The sequence below is a fragment of the Coccinella septempunctata genome, chromosome 7 (genome assembly GCF_907165205.1).
Source record: "Coccinella septempunctata chromosome 7, icCocSept1.1, whole genome shotgun sequence".
Classification (NCBI taxonomy): Eukaryota; Metazoa; Arthropoda; class Insecta; order Coleoptera; family Coccinellidae; genus Coccinella; species Coccinella septempunctata.
The window spans coordinates 17,628,752-17,653,270 of NC_058195.1; the positions used below are offsets into that span (position 1 = coordinate 17,628,752).

The window sequence follows — 24,519 nt, forward strand, 5'->3', positions numbered from 1 at the left end:
TTTCCGCTCTGATCGCCCTTAAATTTTCATGGCGATTGTTTTCCGAACCTTGCACATCGAGTAAATCGACTAAATCATTTATTTTTCAAATTTCAATTCGGCACTTCGGGTTCGCTAACGTTGGGATCTGGCGATTCCATAAATCCCTCCTTTTTTATCGTCCGACTCCGGAAAAAGGCCGCTCAGTTTCTCAGTTTTACGAGCCGGAGTCACGTGTCGCGGCGGGAATAAAAGTTTGCCGGGAAATTTGCATGGACGTACATCCCTCTTGGATGTTTCGCCGCTGGGAGAGCGGCGTGACGCTTTGGAATTTGTTACGGATGATCCAGGTCGATTAAGAGCTTTCGGTTCTGGAGTGAGATGTTTCAGATAAACATCGCAGTGTGTCTTCATGTAAATCGCGGTGATTTAGAGTTTCAGGATGGAGCACGAACAAGTTTCAACGAGTAGTCGAATAACCAAGTTAATTGATGTTCTAATGATTCTCCAATAACTCAATAACTTCAAGTAATTCCATCCATTATATGGATTATATAGATGTACGAGGATATATTGAAAAATTCTTAGCCTACTAAAGAACCAAACAAAATTTCAATGTCAAAATGTTTTATTACTAAACATATTCTCCTCTTGAATGGATACATTTATTACAACGAACCTGCAACGTCTCTAGACTTTTAAAAAAAATGTTTCTTCTTGCTCTGCAAACCAGACCTCCATAGCTTTTATAACCTCCTCTTTGGAAGAAAATTTACGACCTTTCAAACTTTTTTTCAGTTTAGGAACGAGATGATAGAGATGATGGAGCAAAATCTGGTGAATAAGGGCGGTGTTTTAGTAATTCAAACCCTAAATCACGAATTTTTTGCATGGCAACATGAGATTTGTGTGCAGGGGCGTTGTCCTGCAAAAACAAAACACCTTTGGATAGCTTTCCGCGTCTTTTCTCTTTAATTTTTTCCCGTACACTGGTCAGTGATGTCGAATAATCTCCGGTTATTGTTCTACCCTTATACAAGAAATCAAGTATGATTACTCCATGGCAGTCCCAAAGAACTGAAGCAAGAACTTTTCCAGCAGATTTTTGGACACGAAACTTCTTAGATCTTGGAGCACCAGAGTGTCGCCATTCCATCGATTGTTGCTTTGTTTCTGGATCGTAGAAATGTACCCAAATCTCATCCATAGTAACAATTCGGTTTAAGAAGTCTACATCGTTTTCAAATCGAGCACAGATCGAACGCGATGCTTCTACCTTTGCACGCTTTTGGTCAACATTCAAACGCTTGGGGATCCATTTTGCAGCAATTTTTCTCATGTCCAAATTGACGTGAACTATATGATGAACGCGTTCGTATAAAATATTCAGTGCTTCAGATATCCGTTTTAGCTCAATTCGACGGTCTGACAAAATCATGTCATGAACTGCATCGATATTTTCGGGGATTGACACAGAAACTGACCTTCACGATCGGTCATCATCTTCAATGGAAAATTGACCTCTTTTGAAGCTTTCAGTCCAATTTTTCACGGTCGCATACGAAGGACATTGATCACCAAGGGTATTAGTATTAAGCATATCTTCGTAAATCTGCTCACCTCTTAACCCTTTCAAATACAGATACTTGATGATGGCTGGATACTCCAATTTTTCTGTTTTCACAGTGTTGGTCGACATCTTCTTTCCTTTAATTTATTGCGTAACTCTGGTTTACTTTTTTTACCTCAAACTTCACACTGAAACTTCTAATGAGTTATTGTCCGTTGCTATGGTAACGCAATTTTTTGTGTGCATGGAACTGGTCTAGGCTAACTAGATATCAATACATCCTCCTTAGTATTGTTGGTTCAATACACAGGGTGGGCAGGATGTCGATTCAGGAACTGCATGAATCATCTGCCGGCCAATGACGAATACGAGACGCCACTGGACTGCACATCGTGTACAATCAAGAACTTCTGTTAATCTTATTTTCAAGAACTGAAGAATTGTAGAACGATTTGACGAAAAGAGTAAACAAAAAACCGAAGACCAGATCTGTCGACTTTGCATTGTCGCCCCAACAAATCCAACCTTAAAGCCTTAAATCAACGATGGAATTTCGAAGGCATCCCGATGAATTGTACAAGTGAACCTTCGAGATCGGTTCGAGAGCTCTCGCTCAACGTTCGAAACCTTAGAATTCATAAAGTAACAAAACCCTCTTCGGACGTGAAAGCTTCATTACTTCTCTCATTCCAATACGGCAAATCTGAATACAAAGGGTATATTATCCCCGCCGTATTCGGAATAATCTGGAGATCTTCGACTTAATTCAAATTGACGGCCCTCTATGGAACTCTCGGTTTTTAATCGGAAGAAGATGCACTCTGATACGAGTGAGGGGCAGTCTGGGATGTTTCTAGATCGCTGTAAATCACGCGCGTATTCAATTTGATTAAAACTGAGTGTACGGAAACTCATGAAATAACAAATCAGTGTAGGAGACGTTTCTCAGAATGGGGAATTCTCCTCAATTTGGGTTATCACTGCAAATGCAAGTTTAAACTGAATAATTATGAGTTTCATTCATGAATTTTTCATATACACCGAGGAAACTATTCAAAATCCTTCTTCAAATATGGGGTTTTAAAATTTAAATCGCTTGGTTTCGAGTTTACGATTTGGCAACAGCGCCTACTAGACAATGAAAAGAACAATGTCCGATCAGCTTGTTTATAAAATAACAGCTGGTGATTTACAGGCGCGTACTTCCTGGCGAGCCTTAACTGCAACCTGCCATAAAAATCCCATAAAATTTTACGACCTTCCTCGTTCTTCGCAGACTTCATAGACAGCCATCTTTGTCTATCTCATCAAGATAATGTATTTGTTGTCCTTTATTATAAAGGCATATTTCAGTCGATGTTGCCAACTTGTGCAATCGAAATGAAACGCTTTGAATTTTAAATACCCATTTTTTTTTTCATTTTTAAGTGCGTTAAATTATTTTTTTTTTGGGAAACGGTTGAAATGGTTATTTCAAAATATGACTTTTCAAAGATATTTCATGAAAAATACATCATTTTCGTCAGAAGGAGTGTTCCCTATTATTCAAAACAATAATAGCACTAATCAATATAACTATCGGTCATTTGAACTATTGGTCACTGTGACTAATTTCATTTCCGATCATCTGAACTTTCCCTGTTTTTCAAGTATATCTCCTCTAGAAAGTATGATTTGTAAATTTTAAGCTGTTTCGTTCGAAGAGGCAATTCCAGTTCACTCCTTTCTTTATTGGATTAATAACCGTATTTCAATCTTAATATCTTTGTTGGGAAATAAAATTTTTCACCATATTCGAGACTAAAATTTCCAATAATCTTTAAATTCGCAAAGTTATGGAGCGCTCCATGTAGGAAATTAGGAATTTCAGATTATGTTTTCTTCCAGCTGCCACGCACCGTCTCGTAAAAACTTCGGCTGGATAAGATTAATAAGCTACGGCCATATTAAAATTTGATGTTTTCCAGTGGCGTCACATTCTCACGATGGTAATTTCAAAGAACAGGAAAGTTCAAATTTAGATCTTTTTTCTTCTTCGATTAGAAAATTAGACAAGAAGCACAAAATCTTAATTGTCAATAAACTCAAATATATATTTTTTGAAATATATACTTTTTTGAATTTATCGACAAAGATGTATTACTAAAAAATTAAAATATAATGGCGTTTACCAAGTTCCTCTTCTTCATAGAACAACACACCAATCCATATTCTGCATCTTTCTCCTGTGATAACGTGCATTCAAAAATATTCATCGTCAAGCAGGCTATGGAATTTTATACGTGTACAGCGTGCGCTGTACTATTTTCCAGGTAAACTGTCAATTTAGCATTTTGAATTGTTGTTGAATTAAAATTATCAGCAAATTATCAAAGATTATAGGGTTAACTCTATAATATTTGCAAATTATAAAGATCTTTTTTCTTCTTCGATTAGAAAATTAGACAAGAAGCACAAAATCTTAATTGTCAATAAACTCAAATATATATTTTTTGAAATATATACTTTTTTGAATTTATCGACAAAGATGTATTACTAAAAATTAAAATATAATGGCGTTTACCAAGTTCCTCTTCTTCATAGAACAACACACCAATCCATATTCTCCATCTTTCTCCTGTGATAACGTGCATTCAAAAATATTCATCGTCAAGCAGGCTATGGAATTTTATACGTGTACAGCTTGTGCTGTACTATTTTCCAGGTAAACTGTCAATTTAGCATTTTGAATTGTTGTTGAATTAAAATTATCAGCAAATTATCAAAAATTATAGGGTTAACTCTATAATATTTGCAAATTATAAAGATGGTTTTCGTGTGAAAAGCTTTCACAAATGAATGCTACTTCGAAATTGGGGAGAAAATAGTTCCAATATGTTGATGATTATTATCAATTATCCATAGTACTGTTTTGCGATGTGTTGACGAAACAGGTATGTTCAAACAAAAAAGGAAGTGATCAACCAGAAAAGAAATTTCCAGTGTTGACAGAAGCTCCACAAACCTCTGTTCGGGTTTTATCTCAAGTGGCTGGAGTATCCGTTGGCATATGCCACATGATTTTGAAAAAAAGACATCCATTTGTTTCCATAAAGGTTGACATGTTATCAGAAAATTGAAAAGTTTGTGATTACCTACCCTCGTAGCATCCAAAAAAAATTGGAGTTCGGTATGCATCAGTCAAAGGCAAAATGTGGAACCTATTTTCTTTTATGGAACGTGCGAAAAGCATTTCTTTCATTGAGTAAGATGACAGATGAAGAAATGCTTTTCGCACGTTGGATGAAATTTGCAAGAAACCTTTTCTAAAGAGTGTCTTTCCACTTTCTGTACAAAATCACGATATATAGGTCAATGTCATCATTGTTTACATTTTGGGAAGATGAAGTATTTCAAGGAAAGATATACGTTCAGCCACCGAACATCAACCAATTTCATAGTCTACTTGACGACAAATTTTTTTGAACGTACGTCATATAGATTCATCATGGCATACCACCTACTCGTGTGACAAGAATATATACATAGACAAGAAGCATTCACCTTAAAAAAATCGCACCGTTGCCAACATAACATGGTCTAATTCATTGATTCATCCAGAATTTCCTCAGAAAGCGTCCTGAAATTGTCAGAGAACACAAAGAGATCTCCTGCCAGACCATAGATCAAATATCCCCAACAGCAGAAATACAAAGCTTCGATTGCTGTTCGAAACCGCAGCAGATATAACTCGTTATCCGTGTTATGAATCATAGAAACTTCAATCAGCCGAGCCCAGTAACCAGAGAACAAATTGCGAGGACCATTAAAAATTTAGGGTCGAACGCGTAAGCGAGTACAATCGCTCGCTCTGTGGTTATTTCGCCAGTGACGCTCCAGGATACTGGCCGTAAAACTCAAGATGAGGCCGTCATAAAAAGATTTGTAGAGGGTTGGTTCCTAATCGGAAGTAAAGCCTGCCGTATCGGGGTTTTAAAAGGTTACAATATGGCTTTATTGTGTCGGTTTTATCGACCGATTACGTAGATTAATTGGGGGAAATAGAGGTTGATTTGGAAGGTGGTTGAATAACTGTAGTTTATATTAAACTAGCTTAAACCCGCGGCTTCGCTCCAGCTCAATATTTTGATGAAACATAATGGATACTACATACGAGGATGTATGGATATCTGGTTAGCCTAGACCTGTTCCATGTATAAAAAAAATATTGCGTTACCATAGCAACGAACAATAACTCATTAGAAGTGTCGGTGTGAAGTTTGAGGTCAAAAAAGTAAACCAGAGTTACGCAATAAATTGAAAGAAAGAAAATGTCCACCGAAATTATGAAAATTGGAGTATCAAGCCATCATCAAGTACCTGTCTTTAAAAGGGTTAAGAGGTAAGCAGATTTCAAAGATATGCTTAATACCCTTGGTGATCAATGTCCTTCGTATACGACCGTGGAAAATTGGACTGCAAGCTTCAAAAGAGGTAAATTTTCCATTGATGATGATGACCGATCGGGAAGGCCAGGTTCTGATCTCAGTACCCGAAAATATCGATGCAGTTCATGACATGCTTTTATCAGACCGTCAAATTGGGCTAAAACGGATATCTGGAGCACTGAATATTTTATATGAACGCGTTCATCATATAGTTCACGACAATTCGGACATAAGAAAAATTGCTGCAAAATGGATCCCCAAATGTTTGAATGTTGAGCAAAAGCGTGGAAGGGTAGAAGCATCGCGTTCGATCTGTGCTCAATTTGAAAACGTAGGCTTCTTAAGCCGAATTGTTACTATGGATGAGACTTGTTTACATTTCTACGATCCAGAAGCCAAGCAACAATCGATCGAATGGCGACACTGGTTCTCCAAAACCTAAGAAGTTTCGTTTCCAAAAATCTGCTGGAAGTAATCATGATTGATTTTTTGGATAATGGTAGAACTATAACCGGAGATTACTATTCGATATTACTGACTAGTCTACGGGAAAAAATTAAACAGAAAAGACGCGGAAAGCTATCCAAAGGTGTTTTGTTTTCGCAGGACAACACCCCTGCGCACAAATCTCATGTTGCTATGCAAAAAATTCGTGATTTAGGGTTTGAATTACTAGAACACCCCCTTATTCACTAGATTTGGCTCCATCCGACTATCATCTCTTTCCTCAACTGAAAAAAAGTTTAAAAGGTCATAAAGTTTCTTCCAACGGGGAGGTAATAATAGCTGTGCAGGCAGAGCAAGAAGAAACATTTATTTTGAAAGGTCTAGAGACGTTGAAAGTTCGCTGTAATAAATGTATCCAATTAACAGGAGAATATGTTGAGTAATAAAATATTTTAACATTGAAATTTTGTTTGGTTCTATTGTAGGCTAAGAATTTTTCAATATATCCTCGTTATATTTCGTCGCCAATACATGATTCTATAAACGATCATGAATGGATCGTGCCCCTCCTTTCACTGTGGTAGATCTAATTTCTTGCCTGAATTTGGAATTCTTCAACCTGCCCTATCTCAAACGAATTCGAATAAGTACATATTGATATTCTCAGCGAAGGAAGCATGCTGTATAGTTATTCCGCAGTACAAATATAAAATTTATCGTAACTGATTCTTGTCCGCGTTCCCATTCGGTCGCTTCGGCTTGAATGGAGCAGTCATTTGCTGGAAGATTTCCCATTTCCGTCGAAAAGTGGACGTTTGATTTATCGATTCTGTCGTGTCAAAGATGAAATGTCTGGGGTCCATTTGGCAAGAAGATCCATCGGGATTTTAAGCGATTTGTGATGTTCATCTAAGATGAGGGACTGAAAAGTAAATAAATTGGTTCGTTTTTGAAAACTAGTGAGCCACTAAAGGCCAAGCCTCCGTTCGCAAAGACTTAGAAATTGTTAAAAAAAAATTTTAATACTGATCAATTCCGAATTTGCCTAAAAAATTCGGATTTAGAGGCGTTAAAAATTGACAGGCTATTTTTTGGATAAAATGGGGGTGCGGGATGTGAGTACCCGAGAGTGAAGCTGCTTCCCTCTTCTTTCGGAGAAACAGAGCCGATATACCCGAAAAATAAGAAAGAAAAATTTAAAAATTTTGAAATTCCTGACAGATACGGTTTCTGATCAAAGAAATCAGATTGAGATTTATAGGGTACTTTTTAACGGCAGGAATTTGGTACAGATTACAAAAAGCGGAGAATTATCGATTATACTCATAGAGCGAAATGTACTGTTTTTGTCCTTGGTACTTATCGGAATATACTTATTTTGTGATCCCCGAAGGGGAGAGGTATGTAAGGAAAATCAGCTGATCTATTCGACCAAACCACTGTGTTTCGCCCGGCAGGAAATATTTTTAATGATTTCCAAATTTGTTATTTTCAGCATACAATCCCAGGTATAGCCAGGTATAGTGTAATAATGAATGGGGTATTTTCTTGAATTTAAAAATATTTGTCATTGAAATCCTTATAACTCAAGTATATCGAAATATATTCTTTTGAATTTTAACATATTGCGTTTTGTCTGTATTCACTTACGAAAATTCTGATTTCAGAAGTGCTCTCTTATGAACATTCTTCGTCATTTTCACAATCCGGCAACGACCGTCGAATCAATAAAGGTCATGAAAGTTTTATGATCATCATAGACTTAATAAAGATCAAACAAACAGTGCATAGAAATATCAAACAGTGACACAAAATGTCATCGTTTTTAATAATGTATAGACACAGATTACAGAAACAATTTTTTGTAATGTGTGAATATAGAATTCTATATCTTCTTGATATAGTCTAATAATTAACGAAAATTACTAGACTTTAGTAAAGTCATTCTACGTCACAAGCTTTTACATATTCGAATATTCAATAAGTTTCGAAGGGTATATTTCTGAAATTTCTTGATTTTGAAGCGTATCTTTTACGTGTTGAATAACTAATGGAAAAGGGTTTCCATAAATAATTTTTAATTCGATTTTAGAGTTTTAGGAAACCTGCCCATTGGTTGTAACTCATACTCTCGAATTCAACTATCGCGTAATCATTCGAACACATCAGACGATAGTATTATATCAGTTTCAAGATATAACATCTATAAAATCTTTCAAAGATTGACAATTAAATGTTAACCATATTTGTTAAGCGTGCATATATTATAATTGTTCATCACTCATTTCCTTCTAACTCAATTTCTATTAGAATTTCTCAATATATTGGATGGTAGAAATGTATATCATTCAATTTATCAGCACTACTGATACAATCTTATGATTGTGTTTCCGTATGGAAACACAACTTTTTTTTGTTAAAAGTTTGCAGGTATCCTTAAATTATTTTTTCCATAATTATAAGTCAGTGGTATTATCGGAAGTGGAAAAAATCACCCCAATATACCCAAAAAATTTTCCATTCCTTGATGTAGCATGCTACATCACACTCGCTCATTCACTGTGCGCGAATTTTCGGGCCGCTGTGTCGATTTTCCACGCCAACGCTTAATGGAAAAGTTGCATGATTATATGCTCGGATAATATCAGGCCAGTCCGATAGCGGAGCCCTAATATCCGGGTTATATTTGGCGTCGTTTCACCAATTTCTGTGGGCGAGTATTTTCACGGTCAAAAGACACGCGGAAATGATCTTTTTAGCACGTTCCATACCTTGCCTGGTTGTTGATTGTCGAAAGATTTCGTACTGTAACATAATTTCACAATTAACTTAATCGGCATCGTATCAGGCGTGGTTTTTCTAATCTGTTCAAGAAAATCATCCACTCATTAAGTTTTTTACCTTCTACTGATGTGATCATCTGCTGGCTCAGAATCTCAGAAAAAGAGAACTGGGGTGAAAAGTCTGCTTTATGCCCAAGCGAAATTTCAACCTGCAAGTCGTAAATAATGGATAATCGCGTAGAAAGTCACGTTCATTCAAGACCTAGATATACATTCAACATTGTTATTGTCGCTTGGAGCAGGTTGTTTCTAAAGGAGTCTTGACGTAAGCTTCAACAAGTTGAAACTTTTCTGTTTACGAGGGAATGCGAAGTTCCTCCTTTTCTGGAAATCGAGTTTATTTTTATTTACCTAAGTAGAAAGTTAGGATAGCTCGAAAAGTTTTAGGAAGTTGGTAAATAACGGTAGACGGTCTTTACATCCTACAACTTTTAGACGTTGACGTTTTATGGGTATCAGACGGATTGACCGATCTGAACCTCAGATAGGGATTTCCTATAAAACTGCGTTGATTCCACAATGGAAGAAACGGAATGCTCTCCAGAATTATCCTTTCAACTATCGAATATTCCAAAAATGATTGATATTCGTTCACTTCGTTTTGAAATAAAATATCATCCACATCATAGCAATGCCTGTAAAGAATACTAGAATAAATAGCTGTCGTTGCACACTCGGCCGCAACTACCTCGCAGCCAGGTATAAGCTGGTAAAATTTCGATGTATTTCTACGTTTATGACGTACACGAATGTTTTGGATGTCAAATAAAAGCTAATTTTTTTTCGAATATGATGATATATGGCTGCCTGTGAAAAAATAGCCAGCTTGTTAGGTCTGCCATCTGTTAAAAACGTGAGATACCCGAAGTAAAGTAAGAGAGAGTTAGGCTCATTTCACACCATCATGTTTTTACCGTCGGGTTTTTATCCGATGTGCCGAGTTACACTGATATAATGGGATCTTTCATACGTGTTCCGGTTTAGTTTCGGAACGCCGCGAGATTCGAGAGCTCGATATGTCCACCGTACGGATAAAACCCGATGAATAATTTTTCATCCGGTTGTTTTTCGGTAAAAACTCGACGGTAAAAACTCGTGGTGTGAAAGGAGTTTTACTGTTCTCAACAGTGCATCTGAATTATTATCTTATTATAACCAAATGTTCGAGCTCGTTGTACAGAACGCTTTTGATATCATTTATGTATTAACCCTTCTTCGGTCGCTATACGAATATTGAAAATTCGGGCGCAATGCATCTAATAGATTCTAATAAGAACGTCGTGTTTTAATAGGTCCAAATAAATTAATATTAAAACATGAGAAGAATTTTTTTAAACGATGATAATGCTCGCAAAAGTTCATTCCGAAGGCGTTAACACTGGACGATTTATCATGTTCAACAGGATGTATGCGGCAAAAAAGAATAATGAAAAATGCATTAAAAAAATCAAAGGGTTTGATTCAACCCACATTTTACCGTGTTGGAAGTCAAAAACAAAAGATGCTACGGACCATTTTCGTCAATTCGATGTGGCTCAATGCTACTAAGTACGACATACGACTGCACAGAACAGACCCATACCTGACCCATACTTGACTTACTTTATGTACGACTGTTTGAAGTTTAGTGCGGAAAATAAGTCGTTCCTACTATTGTTTGAGCCCAGGGCCGGATTAAGACCAGTTGGTGCCCGGGGCACAAGATATTTTTTCGCGCCCCCCCCATATTATAAAAATTATCATTTAATGAAAAAGTAATAGAGATTTTCATAATGAAGTTTTTTTCATCGAAAAGTAACAACCAGCAAAAATTATGAAGAAATACGGACATATGATACAGTTAGTTGGAAAGAAAGGTGAATTGAAAACAACTTGTATATGAACTAGGTATCGCTGAGTCAAAAATTGAGAGTAAACCAATGTTAAGAATGCATTAGACAGTTCAATATTCGCAAAAAAATCCTACAGAATTCAAATTTTTTCATACAGCAGTTTTTTTTGTGTTTCACGAGACTGAATTTTTGAAAACAATCGCAATTTTATTTTTTATTCGCTATAATATCGGAAAAATTTTCCTCTACTTTTCAGCATTTGAGATTACGGAATAAAAATACGTATTCTCAAAATTTCTGTAGTTCTTTCTATCTCCTCCCAAGCATAAAATATAAAATGTTTTTTATTAAATTTTCCTTTGTGTTAAACTATATGACTCGTTGTTCCCAAAATGATTCTATCAAACTCCGTCGTTCTGCCCTGCAGTTTCCTACTTGGTCATTTCAACTTGTTGGTCACTCGTATTCACTAACGAACATCCAAACTACTCGTCCACAGACTAAGCCTGCGTTTAAAGGTTTAAAACTGACAACTATCGGATCGCTCCGAACGACGCAGGTGTTCAGTTCGCAATACGTCACAAACCGACGACGGAAGTCATACAATTTTATGGGATTTTCATTGACGTTGCACGAACCGTTTTTCAGTGAGTATCATATTCAATTAAAAAAAACGTTTCTCACTTTTTTCAGACAAAAAAGTAGTAATTTATGAAAAAACAACATATTTTCAAAATACATATTAATATTTATCACAAAATAATCCCTGCAATCTGGAAAGCGTGGAATGGTGGTCGAAATTCACTTGGGGGTATCAAAATTTTTATAGAATTTAAATTTAAATTGAATTTAGCTTTGTGCCTTTGTGCTTGTTCCACTTGGTCTGAGCACTCTTATTTCATTCACTTTAATCTTTGCACAATGAACACCCTCCAATGAAATGAATAGATCGACAGTAGGTACTGTCGATTTACGTCATATATGACGTAAATCGACAGTACCTACTGTCGATACAACAAACAGAAGAACAGAAACAATAGAATAAAATCACATGCCCGGCTTTGCGGCATTCACAGAAGTCTATTTCCATATTCCATACCGCAACAATCCGTTTTCGATGCGTGCGCTTTCTATTCACCCTGTAACGCTGACTAGTCACAATATTCCTGAGTGAATAGAATGCGCGATAGCTGTGGCATCGAAGAGGCGGTGGGTAAATAGGCAACGGTTCGTTTTGAAAGTACATGGAAAGTATATGACGACTGTTATCGATCGAAACCGTATGTTTCTAGTATTTGGAATCGGTTTTCTGGATTTCAGTGATATCTGTATTTAAATCCTGTTACTAACAATTAATTCGCCCCTTATACTGAATTCGCCCAGGGCAATTGCCCTTTTTGCCCTGGGATTAATCCGGCCCTGTTTGAGCCGCCGGCTATCGATGCATGCGCAATGGCTTTAAATACTCACACGGCTGGTATCCACCTTCCTGATCTAATAGACGGACAGGCAGAGCCAAAAAAAGTCTCTGAATTTAATAAGCCTGGTTTTTTCTCAGGTGATTACAATCATAATATACAATAAAATGCTGCGGTCAGTCAAGTGGATGTTAGAACATGTACCTCAGGTACGCGGTTAAACATGTCGTGATCACCGACATAATAAAATAAATTTCTTAAGGCTGAAACCTTATAAACTTTTGTGTTTTAGTATGTAAATCAAAATTATGATAGTCAGTCAACGTCCAATCGGGACACAGCTAGTCAGTCAGCTTTAATGCGGGTAGATAGAAGTTGGGACTAATCATCAGAGGATGATTAATGTCAGTGGAATGCATCAAAAATTGGGAAATTCTGTTTGCAATGCTCTTCCTGGACTGCATGCTTTGACTGGATGTGATTTCAACCCAGCTTTTCACAAGAAAGGTAAAAAAAAACTCTGCAGATAATGAAGCAAAGCGAAGATTTTCAAAAAACATTCGCTGATCTTCGACTTGCAGATAGAAGCAACCAGAATAATATGTTCAATAAGGTTCAAGAATTTGTTTGCCATTTATACGGCTTGAAAAAAATAAAATCAATTGACGAGGGAAGATTCGTTTTATTTTCAAAGACGTATAAATGTCTTAACACCACAAACGATTATTTTAAAATTGAAATAGGGAATGTAGATAGGTCGAGTATGCCACCATTCCAATCAGAATTGATGCAACAGTTCTTAAGAGCGAGCTTCATTACAAATATCTGGTAAGTCAGCTTTAATGTGCGTAGCGTCGTTTATAAGGGTGCAATTCGTTCATTGAACGTGAAATTTTTTTATAACTACCACTGACCATATTATTGATAAATAAAATCGTCAGTCGGTCATTCCGTAGAACAACGCCCATTAGTCAGTGGATAAGAAATTAAATTCTGATTGGCATGGTGGCATACTCGACCCATCTGCAATCCTCATTTTAATTTTAATATAATCGCTTGTGGTGCTAAGACATTTATATGTCTTTGAAAATAAAACGAATCTTCCCTCGTTAATTGATTTTATTTTTTTCAAGCCGCATAAATGGCAAACAAATTCTTGAACCTTATTGAACATATTATTCTGGTTGCTTCCATCTTCAAGTCGAAGATCAGCGAATGTTTTTTGAAAATCTTCGCTTTGCTTCATTACCTGCAGAGGTTTTTTTTTGTGAAAAGCTGGGTCAAAATCACATCCAGTCAAAGCATGAAGTCCAGGAAGAGCATTGCAAACAGAATTTCCCAATTTTTGATGCATTCTACTGACATTAATCATCTTCTGATGATTTCTCCCAACTTCTATCTACCCGCATTAGAGCTGACTGACCAGCTGTGTCCCGATTAAATTAAAAGTTTATTAAGTTTCAGCCTTAAGAAATTGATTTTCTTGAGGTGATCACATGTTTGATCGCGCACCTGAGGCACATGTTCTAACATCCACTTGACTGACCACAGCATTTTATTGTATATTATGATTGCAATCACCTGAGAAAAAACCAGGCTTAATAAATTCAGAGACTTTTTTTGGCTCTGCCTCTTGGACTATAACAAGTGGCGTGGCGAGCCATCTCTTTCACTTTATTTCGGATATCTCGCGTTTTTAACAGATGGAAGACTTAACTTGCGGCTATTTTTTCACAATCAGCCTTATATCATCATATTCGAAAAAAAAATAGCTTCAATTCGATATCAAAAACATCCGTGTACGTCATGAACGTAGAAATACATTGAATTGTAAAATGCTTACCTGGCTGCGAGGTAGTTGCGGCCGAGTGTGCAACGACAGCTATTTATTCTAGTATTCTTTACACGCATTGTTATGATGTGGATGATATTTTATTTCAAAACGAAGTGAACGAAATTTCTCTTGGAATATTGATTAACATTAATTTAGTTAAAATTACTTGCGGCCACTTTTGACAGGCTACGGTATTATCAGTATATTTCCCTATCCATAAACGTATGTAAAAATATGTGTTCGACTCTAGACAGATTGATTCTGCAGCGGGATCTCGTACTATTAGCTTAATGGGGTACCCTAACGATTTGTCAAAAGCAGCTGACTGTTCCGTTGCCGTGGGGCACACAAAGCATTTTATTGAACCGGTGTGTGTGATCTAACATCGGGAACTAAATTTGTTCCAAAAACATGCACAAAACACAATAAAACACCACTGAAACTCGACCTTTTGTGCATGGGAATCAATGGAGGAAAAGCTTATGTGCCCCACGGCAACGAACGCTAAGCTGATTTTGACAAATCATTGGAGTACCCAATTATCAGAGATCTGACTAATGAAGTCAATCAAAGAAGAAGATACATTTTTTGTGCTCAACTTCTTCTATAATATCCTATAGCTTTCGATTGATACAAACTGTCCAATTCAAATTTTGTTGAAATTTGATAATATTTTTTCAGAAAACGTTGTTCATATCAAGAATTGCGCCAAATTTTATGTTATTGACATGTCTACATATTTTCAATTTTAGAATAATGTAGTAATATGAGAATCACGTTTGGACGCAAAACATAAACTTTCAAAATTCCAGCTCCCTATGCACATTCACGGTTTCTCGTTGATTTTAAAAACGTATAATCGAGTAGATTTGTTCGGGATCGCGAATGTTTAGGAGAATGGGTTAAATCGACGGAAAATTACCAGATTGGCTTTGCGATGCTCGGCGAAAGGAAGAAAATGAAAGGCACAATTGTTTACAATAGGGCTTTCAACGTGGAAATTGCGGAGACCTCGGTTTATTTCTATAGTCGGAATAATAGACGCTTTCATGGTTAATTAGATGATAGTCTGCTGAGATATGCGAACGTTCGAAGTGGGGTGGTTAATCGATGAATTTCCAACATGAAAAATAGGTTTCCTATTCAATAAAAAAAAAACTTTCAGTTTTTTCCCTTGATCCTGTCAAACAACCACCGTAGCAAATAATCACCTAGGAAGTTCATCTTAAAAAGCCATTGTGCTACTTTATCATAAGCTTTAGCTAAATATGTATTTGTTCAATCCCCTGCGTCATGCCAGTTGCCAAAACAACCAAACGAAAGTCGAATAATTAGACCGTGCCTAGATAAAAATCTCGTCTATGGGGCCTTTAGGAAAACAAGAGAAAAAAGCTTGAGAAAAACGAGATTTTTGACGTTTGCCAAACACAAATCCACGATCACAGAATAAACTCCAGTCTGATGTTCCTTACAACTAAGGTTAACGTCAGTTGAGGTTAGCTGGTTAGCACTGATCACACTGGGTGCGTTCACAAACTTACTCTGAGTTAGCTCTGATTACCCGAAGCGTTCACAGACGTACTTTCAGTTCCTCAGAGTATGCTCTCTGAGCATGACCATACTCATACTCTACTCTCGGAGTAAGTTTATGAACGCACCCACTGGAGGGTGGTAGTAGCGATTCTTCGATTGATTCGACTCATTCTTTGTGTTCTGTGTCATAGAGCGAAAAATAGTGTCTCAATTATGGTGGGTTGACTACCCAAAGTACCTTCCATGAAAAACTCGAACTGGATTTCTTCATGTCATATAATTTGTAACGAACGAACGAACATAGTGTCGTTTGGTTCGATGCTTCCCCATTTAATAAGAATCTCCTCACAACCAGGTGCAGTAACTCTTTCGCAATATTGTTTTCTATGTCAACAACCCCAAGGACCTGTTGAGTCGGCTGAAACTTCTGCGGGGCTTCTCAACCGGGCCTGGAAAGTTTAATTCGCGAAAATTATGCGGATGGAGGAGCAGATTAAGACCTGTCTACGAGTTTTCGCTCAGCTCCGGAAAGGAACCCACGCCTCGGGGATTTTTCATTTTTCGGCGGCAGCCATTTTTAATTGGAAAAAGTTGGACGATTACGCGAAAGTTTTCGATCGAACGCGACCGATTTGTCCGGAAAGGGATTAATAATTTGATTAGATCGCGGCGTTTGAATTGGTTTGATTCGGCCTCGGATCTCATCGGAAAGTTTTGTCATATTAGGTTGGCAGCATTTTGATGTTATGGGGGTCACGTTCTGTTGGGACCACTGTATAGGGAAGATTTCTTTCTGATTGTATTTTGCTATTCAGCGCCATTTTGATATCATAAAACCACAGAAGGAGGTATCGATTGAAATTTATCCTTGGATGATTCTGCATTTCTTAATAAATTTTTTAGGCAACAATTTTTTCTAGTTGATTTGCTCCTGACAAATTAGTGCAAGAATACACGCAGGATCAAACCGTTTATTTCATTTTTAATTAATTTTGTTTCAGAGATTGGGAGTGAAAACCCTAAAAAGTTTATTAAGAAACACAGAAGAAGGTGTTTTGAGTCCTTGCTTGATACATAGACATAGAGAAATGGACTGAGCATTAGATTTCCATCTGTGCACAAAATGAGGCCAGAAAAAGTGACGGGGGCAACTTAACATCGGGCCAGATAGTTGTTTTCTTCTAGAATTTTGATTGGTTACGTCATAACCTATAGATTCACTTCTTGACGATCATTTTTTATCGATTTCTTTCTTTCTATAAAATAGCCAATTTCATGCTCAGTCCATTTCTTAATGTCTATGGCTTGAGAGAAAATCTGACAGAAAAAAATATTTCAGCTCTGTTTTGTTGAACTTGAAAGTAGATCACTAGCTGTAAATATTTTTTCAGAAAAGCAGTCCACGTACATCTTATGTATTCCGGTTAACTTTCAATTCTCCTCCGGTCCTACATGCCCCCATTCCTACCTGATTTATATTTCATAAGACGCCCCAGTTATGTGCCGAAATGCAATGCCAGCAAGAGCTTATTTGTCTTCAACGTGATAATGGAAGTTTTAATGAAATTTGTTGATCGCTTTTAAGCCAGACATCGTCGTGCACAACGAATCCAACGAAGACTTATTCTGTATTTCTCGAACTCGAAAACTCCATCCGTGGAACGAAGTTATTGTTTGTTTCGTTTTTAGGTTGTCCACTTCGGTAACTTCAGAACTCTTTCGATTGGCGACATTTGTTCGTTTTTCTATGGCCTGGAGATTATTTCAGTCTTCTCCGAATTGAGGTTAGAAGTTGATGCCGGGAGAATTTAATGAAATATTTTTTGTCTCTTGTCATTAATTAAGCGTTGTGTTTTACCGCTATCATATTCATCCACCCACATCTCTAAAATGTGTATTCATTCATTTATGTGTACCTATTCATTTATTCTGTATAATTCTGTGTGTTCAAATATAAACTCTTTTCGATGATCATTCTCCCTATGACATATATTAGTGTTCTGTACTCATTGAACTCAAGAAAGTCTTGTTCAGTTCAGTGTCAGTGCTATGACATTCAAAAGTGCTACCAACTGTTTCGAAAATGTATTCAATTACTTTAGGCCATCCGCTGAACAAATTTTCTGGAAGTTCTCGGTTGACACACGAAATAGTGGTTATTTGAACAGGTAACACGTTCTCATTGTTCTCAAGTGTTGGAGGATATGTTGAAAGTACATACTCATGTGGTGTGACAGGGCGTTCATTTCCATCCGAATTAATTTAATCTAGTTTAGACAAGTACATTTCTATGCTGCGGAAGGCTGTTGGAATTGAAATGGAGTAAAGAGGGTCGTTAACATATGTCCTAGATTTTAGGAATGCTGAAAAATCAACTCTCAACAGGGATCTTTGGTGGTGTTCTATGTATAAACTGATATATTGAAAATTCTTCTACTTGACGTTCTGTGACGACTCCTGAACATATTCTATGAATGTAGAAGTCAGAGACCTATTGTTGTCTCTGGTAGAAGTTATACAGCACAGAACACTAATATCATAGACTTATAATACATATAATACATACATATATAATATGTTATTTATAAGTCTATGACTAATATTTATACAGTGTGTAGATAACAACATATCTATAAGGCAGAAGAAGAAATATCACAGAGTTGCCAAGATTGAAAAAAACTCTTTCTCCTGGAATTAATTTGTTTTTTCACTATGCAATTCAGCTGCCGATGTTTTTTTATAAATTACCAGAACGTTATTTTTATCCCAGAACCCACTTAAGGCCAGGGCATTAATTGACTTCGTTCTATAGGCATGTGTGTGGAGAAATATTTTCTTTAAATTGCGACGATGTTCCACTCTTGGAATGACTCCCTCTCACGTTGGTTAGTAATAAAGGAGAACCCGAACTTACTCTTCAGACCCTTTGAAGCGTTTGTGTATCATGAAAATTAGTGAACGTAACTTAAACAGCTTTCTCCCTTTCAGTCGAATGCAGACTGGGAATGTTATGGGATGCAATGTTGCAAATTACATCACAGAAATTAATTAAAACCATTGAATTCGCCCGTATGTCTGAAAACATAGAACAGAATAAACTGACTGAACACAGAATGGAAAACCATAACTGTTTTCCGAGCGTTTTTTGGTAGATCCGCCATATTTGCAATAAATCGATTCCGAAATCGAATAAATGATTCTGGCGGAATATCATTTGGGCAACGAATCCGTCAGTTTATCGCCGTACAACATCGAAATCTCATTTTCTCTTGTCACCGTCCGATGTTTTCATCGCATACGTTTCGAATTTCATTTTCATGGCACTCCTGCGAACAGCATCCTGAATTATTCAATGGGATATTGAAATGAAGCCTCGATTCGTTTTCCGAGCGTACAGCACCGCTTTACCTACCGCGAAACCGCATTTCTTTTTCATTACTTTGTTTTTTAATGACTGCGTTCTCGACCACAGAGAAAACTTCAATCACGATCAAAATCATCAATGATTCTCCCTGGTCAAATTAGTGTCGTTTAATTGACAGGCAGTAGTACCTGCAACCAGGGGGGTGAAACTCCCTCTTCTATGGTCAAATCTACAACCAAATATGGCCGACATGAATTTCCGGTTGAAGTGACAGTCAAAAAACATTGAACTTCTTTAGTTCAATGTCAAAAAAAAACAAATTAACCTAATTCTTTTTGGTTGACAACCTGTTGACGTTTCGAAAATCATATTTTTAATATTAACATTTCATTATTTAACTGAAAAATTACTTCAATACCACATAACGAGGCGGATTATTTAGGAGATTCAAGGAGATGTAACTTACGAACGACCGAATGTTGAATATTATTTTCATCTATTCTGATACTTGTGATTAGTTAGGTTGAGCTATTTTTGATCTCTGAATTTCTTATCATTCCAATTCTACATCTTCATTCCCTTTTTTTTTCAGATATGATTTCAATTTCGAGATGTACAAGAGAACAAGAAAATTTATCACAATGAAAGAGCCGGCCCGATAATTTAAATGGCTCATTATGTGAATAAATTCAATATAACTAAACTTATATAGGGACAGATTTTTGCTGAGGTTTTTATCTTGGTTGTTTTGTATCATACATATATGTGGATGTTACTTGAGTTCCTCCGCTTATACTGAGATTTTATATGGGGAACAGGTTTTACGATCAACAACTCTATTTCTTCTCAAATACCATATTGTTTGATATATTTCATCCTAAATATGTATTTGCATTTGGCTGACTGATATATAAATGTGCTCCTCTGGAAAATACTGTTTATAGAACTTTTACAAAAAATAAATAAATTGCTGAAATTCTAACTTTCTCCTACCTTGATCTTATTTTTTATGTAATGTAAATATAGAGCTTCTATCATGAATTCCCAATCTGTTTTCAATATTAATGGTAGAAGCTGTAAATTTACAATGAAGTGAAAACAACGAAAAGTATGTATATAGGTATTGTACGCCTGTAAATTTAAAATTCCCGCCATTCAATATCTACTTCCACAACCAACTATGGCGGCTATAAATGACATTTGGTGTTGCCACAGATCACTTAGGACTTTTCACTTCTTGTATATTAGTGTTCTGTGCCTGCAACGCCTTGCAAAATCATTGAACTAAAGAACTTTCTTTAGTTCAATGTGCAAAATAAACGATAGGCGCTTTTTTGTGGCAGCTAGAGTACCCCGAATATGGCTCTTATGGGCGTATATATGAATTTACAGCGACAGTTAACGAATAACCTAATTCTCAGTTCCAAAATGGAGGTTACGGCGTGATTAATATGCCTAAAAACATGTACGCGCACTCGTCGATTTTTGAGACATTAGACATTAGACCAAATCGAAAATAAGAGATTTGTTTCGTGGCGGCGCCACCATATTCTGATATTCTATCCTTGTTCTAACAAAGAAAGTCTAACGATATTCTCTCGTTTTATTTCGTTGTGCGTTGATATCGATCACAGATTACAGTTAATCTGTGATCCCGATCGATCAATGAATCCAAAAATATGAACTGTACTATTTTATCAAATGTCAGCTGTTAACGATTATATTATTTGAGATTTACAATTAAATTTTCATTGTGAGAACGAATCTGCAGATATCGAAAGATTCGAAGGAGTACTTATACTCCATTCACTTTTATTTTAGCACTCATGGTTGGTCATGGAAACTTGACACATTTACTCTGTAAAAAAATGTGGAGTTATGACGCTTGTCAAAACATTTTTGGGTTTTAAATCAGCGCTATGTTGCCCGTTCTAAGCAAAAGTCTCAGTAATTATGTATTTTATCACACTGTGATTGGTCATAATCAATTAACGGAAGATTAAAGAGTCCACGTGTATTTTGTTGGATCAAAATAATAATTTGCCCAATTGTTCGGGAGGAATAGATCATGTTTGGATTAATTTGCTGAAGAGGGAACTGTCTTTCGGTAATTTCAAAATTCCATGAATCAACGTTTCTATGCAGTCTCTGTTTCTAGGAATATTGACAATTAATGTCAAATAAAAGCTATAAAGGCGGAAACACATTCTTGAAACGCGACGCGACCCGATGAAACGTGATGCGTGTTGAGTCGAATCAAATGTATTATTTTCTATAGACCAGAATCATACTAAGAACACCCGACGCGAAGCCACGCGCGTACAAATTACGCGTCAGCTCGCGTCGCGTGTTAATAATGTGTTTCCGCCATAATTCAGAAGATTTTCGGAAACTGATATAGACTCTGAGACTTCGAAACTATATATAATTGTAATTTCAAAGTTCTTTTTTTATCAGTTAATTGTCAGGCAACAATTTTTCCTAATTGATTTGCTCCTAACAAATTAGTGCAAGAATTAACGCAGGAGCAAATCGTTTATTTAAATTTTTTTATTGATTTTGTTCTAGAGATTGGAAGTGAAAAGCCTAAAAAGTTTCATCCTCACTTTGTATTTGCATTTTGCTGCATTTATATAATTATCTAAATGTGATTTTCTGCATAATACTACTTGTTGAATGAAAAAAATGAATTACTGAAGTGCTAACTTTCTCTTATTATGACGTAATTTTTAATGAAATGTAAATTTACAGCTTACATAATAAATTCCAATTCTGTATACAATGTTCATGATAGAAGCTGTAAATTTACATTGAAGGTGAATACAACCAAAAGTATGTAGGTATAGTAGCCTAAACGCCTCTAAATTCAAAATTCCCGCCGTTCATATACTTCCCCAACCAAATACGGCGGATATATGTTGCTATGGGGCCATAGGTGTTGCTATGCTACACTCTAAAGTCGCGTACTCACTGGCGAGCTGGCGAGCAGCAACAGCACAGTATAGACACTGGTGTCTATACTGTTAGCAACAGCATTCGCCATAAAAATCCCATAAACTTACTACCTTCCTCGTTCGTCGCAGTAACCGAAGCGATCTGAGACTTGTCGGTCTTCGCCACTCTTAGGCCTGTCGCAGACATGCAACTTTTCAGTTTCGCGATAGTTGCGCAACAGTTTGATTACAAGCGGTTCGAGTGCGCACACATACTTAATCGTTTAGTTTGTGTCGATGCTGAAACTATTCTATCGCTAAACTTTTCAGTTGCTTGTCTGCACGGCCCCATATAAATGCATTGCACTCACATCTGCAACTAAACAGTTGCAAAACTAAAAATTGCATGTCTTCGTAGTCGTGGACTAAAGATCAGAATCCAAAGATTCGTATGATAATATACAAAGTAAATTAAATTCACTAAGACAATAAACAAAGAGAACATACATCCAACACTTCAAAAACTATAAGCTTTTAAGGTTATGAACCCAATAACAACAACAGCCATGAGGGTATAGACATATATAGAGACAATGACTGAGAATTCCCTTTCCATCTGTGCCTGATATACTGTCAAAAAAAGTGACAGGAGAAACTGAACCTCAGGCAGTGAACTCTAAATAACTTTTAGAGTCAGCTTGTTGCATTTTTCTAGATTTTTTATTGGTCCACACTCACGTTTCTATCAACAGAAAAGAGACAGGTATTGGCCTGACGATCATTTCTCTCTTTCTATAAAATAGCCATTATCATGCTGGTATTGCTCAGTCCATGTCTCGTCTATGACAACAGCCATAGTATTGTTCCGTAACTGCTCACCCTAGCGCTGCGATCTAATTTTGCAACGCATATGGAAAAGTTTGCCTTAGTTTATAGAAGGAGTACATTTCTGTATTAAAATTAATATAAGAAGAGGTTATTTAAATCGTTCTATTGAATTATTGAACCTGTTAGGAAACATTTTTTTTCAAATCTGGGTAAATTAGTTTCTTAAAAATTGCAGTCAGAGTTTATCGTGTAAACTTACAGTGTTACCAACCCCAACAAAGTTCAGAAGCCGCCTAATGAATCCCAATTGAAGTCAGTCGGTTTGACCCTCTACCAGCTTGTTAGGGGAAATGGAGATGGCTGATAAGAAGTTAGCGCAGGAATAACCAGGCATAAATAACATCTCTAGCTGCTCAGGAGCGCAAATTTCGAGATATGTGAATTATCAATTATAGAAGTTGTACGATATATTAATTACTGAATTATGAGGTCCAACTCATAAGGAGAGGGACCAGAAATAATGATGAAATTGACAGCATGTGTAACAGATGGTGGAATATCTATCCAATATTTGTCACCTATGGTTGCGAAAATCTCTTTAGACCAGACTCATGGGATAGAAAAAAGAAAACATGAACTCAAAAAAGATAAACTTCACAGAAATGATGGATTTTCAAGAGTTTTTACCCGAGTTCTCGTTAGCACCTATATATTTTTGTTTATCAGTCGAACTATTTCGATGATGATCGGAAATAATAATCCATCGTCTTGATGGATTCTTGTTGAAATTCAATATGATAATCATGTTGTACGTAAAAACGCTACCCATATAAGTTTTGCTTCAATCGGTCAGTTTCCAAAAATCAGATTTATATACTCCAATCACATTTATTTTAGCAGTCGGTTAGCCATGAAATAATTTTCTCAAGTTTTTGTAACTAGAACGGAGTAAGGTTGGCATTCATGAAATGTCGTTAATGTCATAACGCCGTTGCCACAACTAATATACATTTTTATTACGAAAATGCCGAAAGTGATTGAAAAAAGAGAGACTGTGCTATTTAAAATTCAGGTCCACTCATTCAAATAGAATTTATACCCTGGTATTCTAAAATCCACAATACGTTAGACGGTAGCGAACATATTCGATGTAAGAGAATTTATATAATGTTTCATCTAAATCTAAACGACTTATATTTCAGCTGAATATTTCCACAATGAGAAAGATTGTGAATGAAGAGGATGACAAAGAATTTCCTTCTATTGGGAGACCCAAAAATGTGGTGGCATTTGAGAATTTTATGTTTGAGTGAATTAATGCGAAAAGTTTACTACAGGATTTTCGATTAATGTCATCGTAGAATAAGCTCCCGAAAATTGATTTTTCAATTTTTCATTTGACTTGTCCTTTACATTGTAAACGTCTTAAGGTACCAATAAATACCTAATTATTATTATTATATCAATGTATTAAGATGAACAGCCACAAATACGCGCCAGTTGTCCTGTTA

At 36.4% G+C, this 24,519-nt stretch overlaps 1 protein-coding gene across 1 annotated transcript in view; it reads right to left on the reverse strand.

Annotated features, from left to right (window-relative positions):
• The window catches only part of LOC123317949, a 135,817-nt gene that overhangs the window by 109,008 nt on the left and 2,290 nt on the right, over positions 1-24,519 (reverse strand). The gene's annotated exons all lie outside the window — the stretch shown is intronic.